A 5,341-nucleotide genomic window follows, 5' to 3' on the forward strand; every position below is an offset into this window, starting at 1 on the left:
CACTGTGGAGAGATGAAGTCCAAGTGAAGTAACAATACCTGTAAACCAGTGGTTCCCAACCTTTGGTCCTCCAGTTGTTTTGCACTTCAGTTCCCAGAAATCCCAGCCAGCTTACCAGCTGTTAGGAACTGTGGGAGCTGAAAACACCTGGCGGACCAAAGATTGGGAAACACTACTGTAAACCATCAATTACTTACTTACTTAGGCGATCCCTCGTAGCCCGAGGATGATGGTCCTCCAAGTGTAGTGTCTTGCCGGTGGGTCTGTAGGTGACTGTGGAGCCCTATTCTCCATCCATCAAGAGCCTAAAGAGAAAAAAGTGAGTTACAACCCATTTGTGGGTGGCTTTTGTATGTTTTTCCCACTGGAAAGGCACAGCCCGGATGGTTTAAGTGTAGATGCAATGAAGCCCTGCTGTGGGGATCCATCTATTTTGCTTTTCCCTTCCCTGTGCCTTATTTTATTTATTTCTTTATAACATTTATACCCCGTCCTTCTCAACATCCAAAGAGGGACTCAGCATGGCTTCCAACAGCCAACTATTCAACACCAAAACAATATAATAACATAACATAAAATACAATTAGCATACATTAAAAACAGCTATAAATATACATTAAAACAGTTTGCCGGTTCAAATCATCATCCGTCCATTGCAGTCCACTAAAACCTTATTTTCACCAAGTATTCTGCAAACATTTGATCCCACAGCCAGAATTTGAGTTTCTTCTGGAAGAGCAGGAGGGATGAGGCAGATCTTATCTCATAAGGGAGGAAGATACACAGCCGAAGGGCCACCACAGAGAAGGACCTGTCTCTCGTCCCCATCAAACGTAACTGTGATGGTGGTGGGACCAAGAGCAGGGCCTTTCTGGGTGATCCTAAGGTCCTTCGTGGTTCGTTGAGGAAGATATATTCGGACAGGTAAACTGGGCCAGAACCGTTTAGACCAGTGGTTCTCAACCTGTGGGTCCCCAGGTGTTTTGGCCTACAACTCCCAGAAATCCCAGTCAGTTTACCAGCTCTTAGGACTTCTGGGAGTTGAAGGCCAAAACATTTGGGGACCCACAGGTTGAGAACCACTGGTTTCGGGCTTATTATTATTATTATTGCCCCTCTTTTTCTCTCCACTGGGAGACTCAAAGCATGCCTTCAGCTCACCTTCTTTTCTTATTCTCCACATGCCTTGAGATGTAGAAGTCGTCTCGTGTTTTTATTCCCTTTTATATAACCCACACGCACTCACATATGGAGAGATAGATATATAAACTAGCAGTAAAATACTACACAATTCCTTCTCAGAAGAGGTTTGAGATCCTGCTTGAACAGCATTTCTCTAGGAGTAGATTATCTTTCACTTAGGAGGTATATATTTTGCCTATTGAGGCGTTCTGCCTCCACCCCCTGGTCCTTGCACATAGCCCATGTTTTCCTTTCCCACAGGAGCCATTCTCCTGCCCAGGCTCAAAGGGGAGGAGGAAGAGGAAGGGAATGGAGGCTCAAGGAGAAAAGGAGGAAGGGGAGGATGGATGGAAATAAGAGACGGATGGGTGGAAAGAAGAGAAGGAAAGAAGAATGGCAGGTAGAAGGGAAGGAGGGAGGGAGAGAAGAAAGGGAAAGGAAAGATGGAAGAGAAGATGAAAGGGAGGGAGGAAGTATGGAAGGAAGGGTGGAAGGAAGAGAATGAAAGGAAGCATGGAAGAGAAGGAAGGAAGAGAAGATGAAAGGAAGGAAGGGTGGAAGGAAAAGAAGGATGGGTGGAAGGAAGAGAAGGAAAGAAGAATGGCAGGCAGAAGTAAGGGAGGGAAGGAAGGAAGGAAGGAAGGAAGGAAAAGAAGGATGGGTGGAAGGAAGAGAAGGAAAGAAGAATGGCAGGCAGAAGTAAGGGAGGGAAGGAAGGAAGGAAGGAAGGAAGGAAGGGAAATGAAGGTGGAAGAAAAGGAAGGAAGAGAAGATGAAAGGAAGGGAGGGAGTACGGAAGGAAGGGTGGAAGGAAGAGAAGGAAAGAACAATTGGCAGGTAGAAGTGAGGGAGAGAAGGAAGGGAAAGGAAAGGAAGAGAAGGAAGGAAGAGAAGATGAAAGCAAGGGAGGGAGTACGGATGGAAGGAAGGAGGGTTGGAAGGAAAAGAAGGAAGGGTGGAAGGAAGAGAAGGAAAAAAGAATTGGCAGGTAGGAGGGAGTGAGAGAAGAAAAGGAAGGATGGAAGAGAAGGAAGGAAGAGAAGACGAAAGGAAGGGAGGTAGTATGGAAGGAAGGAAGGAAGGAAGGGTGGAAGGAAGAGAAGGAAAGAGGAATGGCAGGTAGAAGTAAGGGAGAAAGAGAAGGAAAGGATAGGAAAGGAAGGTGGAAGAGAAGAAAGGAAGAAGAAGATGAAAGGAAGGGAGGGAGTACGGAAGGAAGGGTGGAAGGAAGAGAAGGAAAGAAGAATTGACAGTAGAAGTGAGGGAGGGAGAGAAGGAAGGGAAAGGAAAGGTGGAAGAAAGGAAGAGAAGATGAAAGGAAGGGATGGAGTATGGAAGGAAGGAAGGGTGGAAGGAAGAGAAGGAAGGATGGAAAGAAAAGGAGGAAGGGTGGAAGGAAGAGAAGGAAAGAAGAATTGACAGTAGAAGTGAGGGAGGGAGAGAAGGAAGGGAAAGAAAAGGTGGAAGAGAAGAAAGGAAGAGAAGATGAAAGGAAGGGATGGAGTATGGAAGAAGGGAAGGAAGAGTGGAAAGAAGATGAAAGGAAGGGAGGAGGATTGAAGGAAGGAAGGAAGGAAGGAAGGAAGGAAGGAAGGAAAGAAGAGAAGGAAGGGTGGAAGGAAGAGAAGGGTGGAAGGAAGAGGAAAGAAGAATGGCAGGTAGAAGTAAAGGGGGGAGGGAAGGAAGGAAGGGAAAGGAAGATGGAAGAGAAGATGACAGAAAGGAAGGGAGGGACTAACGGAGGGGAGGGAAGGGCAGAAAAGAGAACGAAGGGAGGGAGTATGGATGGATGGAAGGAAGGAAGGACGGAAGAGAAGATGAAAGGAAGCAAAGAAGGGACGGATCTTTCCTCTGATGTGTTTTATAACCACACATACTCCTCCCCTCCCTAGATATTGCTATCATATTGTGAGTTTTCATTTTGAACATACCCCCCCCCCCCCACACACACACACACACTCTTCCCCTGCTCTGTCTTGTCCCCCCTGCCTGCTCCACTGTGGAGGGAGGGGGATGTTTTGCCTCTTGGTGGGTCCTCCCTCCAGGCCCTGCTTCTTGCATATTATGGTCCAGGCTTTCCTTTCCCATTGGAGACTTGCAAGCCCTTCTCCTGGCCAGGCTCAAAGGGGAGGGAGGCTGGTACCCAGGAGGAGGAGGAGGAGGAAAGGGGGGGGGGGCAGGAAGGGAAGATGGCAGGAAGGGGAGGAAGAGAAGGGGGAACAATAAAGAAAGAAGGAAGGAAGAGCAGTAAAGGAAGAAAGAGAAGGATGGAAGGAGGAAGGGAACCCCGCCCCCTCCGGGCCAGGTTGGGTCTTCTAGCAAGGGGGTCTCTTTCCCCTCCCCAAAACTCACCAAGGAGGAGGAGGAGAGAGGAAGAGCAGCGCCTGCTTCTTCTTCAGCCTGGGACTCTGCTGCTGCTGCTGCTGCTGGGGGCGGGGCCTCTCCTCCAGGCCACGCCCCCTTCTGGGTGGGAGGGGGTCCCTGGGAGGGAGGGCTGGCTTGCCCCCTTTGGGCCCTGGGCTCCCCTGGGAACCCCTTCCCTGCAAGAGATCTAGGGTCAGGGGCTCACCAGCACTCCAAATGCACAAGCTTAGGAGACCCCTCATCGACACAATGTAGCTATGCAAGGAGGAAGCCTTAACTTGGACTCTTACTACCAAGGCTTTACTGCAGTGGTTCTCAACCTTCCAAATGCCACAACCCCTGAATGCAGTTCCTCATGTGGTGGTGACCCCCAACCATCACATTATTTTTGTTGCTACTTCACACCTGTAGATTTGCTACTGTTATGAATCATAATGTAAATATCTGATATGCAGGATGTATTCACTAGAACCAATTTGGCACAAATATCCGATACGCCCAAATTTGAATACTGGTGGTGTTGGGGGTGGGGGCAGACTGATTCTGTAATTTCGGAGTTATAGTTTCTGGGATTTATAGTTCACCTACAATCAAAGAGCATTCTGAACTCCACCAACGATGGAAAGGAACCAAACTCCCATGAACAAAAGAAAATACAGGAAGGGTTTGGTGGGCATTGACCTTGAGTTTTGGAGTTGTAGTTCACTGGTGCTTGGGGGAAGATAGATCTTGACATTTGGGAGTTGTAATTGCTGGGATTTATAGTTCACCTACAATCAAAGAGCATTCTGAACTCCACCAATGATGGAATTGAACTAAACTTGACACACAGAACTCCCTTGACCAACGGGAAATACTGGAAGGGTTTAGTGGGCATTGACCTTGAGTTTTGGAGTTGTAGTTCACCTACATCCAGAGAGCACTGTGGACCCAAACAATGATGGACCTGCACCAAACTTGGCACAGATACTCAATATGCCCAAATGTGAACACTGGTGGAGTTTGGGGGAAATAGACCTTGACATTTGGGAGTTGTATTTGCTGGGATTTATAGTTCACCTACAATCAAAGAGCATTCTGAACTCCACCAATGATGGAATTGAACTAAACTTGACACACAGAACTCCCTTGACCAACGGAAAATACTGGAAGGGTTTAGTGGGCATTGACCTTGAGTTTTGGAGTTGTAGTTCACCTACATCCAGAGAACACTGTGGACTCAAACAATGATAGATCTGGACCAAATTTGGCACGAATACTCAATATGTTCAAATATGAACACTAATGGAGTTTGGGGGAAATAGATCTTGACATTTGAGAGTTGTAATTGCTGGATTTATAGTTCACATACAATCAAAGCACGTTCTGAACCCCGCCAATGAGAGATTTGGGCCAAACTTAGAATCATAGAATCTTAGAATCAAAGAGTTGGAAGAGACCTCATGGGCCATCCAGTCCAACCCCATTCTGCCAAGAAGCAGGAATATTGCATTCAAATCATCCCTGATAGATGGCCATCAAGCCTCTGCTTAAAAGCTTCCAAAGAAGGAGCCTCCACCACACTCCGGGGCAGAGAGTTCCACTGCTGAACGGCTCTCACAGTCAGGAAGTTCTTCCTAATGTTCAGATGGAATCTCCTCTCTTGTAGTTTGAAGCCATTGTTCCGCGTCCTAGTCTCCAAGGAAGCGGAAAACAAGCTTGCTCCCTCCTCCTCCCTGTGGCTTCCTCTCACATATTTATACATGGCTATTATATCTCCTCTCAGCCTTCTCTTCTTCAGGCTAAACATGCCCAG

Source organism: Anolis sagrei, chromosome 2 (genome assembly GCF_037176765.1).
Source record: "Anolis sagrei isolate rAnoSag1 chromosome 2, rAnoSag1.mat, whole genome shotgun sequence".
Taxonomy (NCBI): Eukaryota; Metazoa; Chordata; class Lepidosauria; order Squamata; family Dactyloidae; genus Anolis; species Anolis sagrei.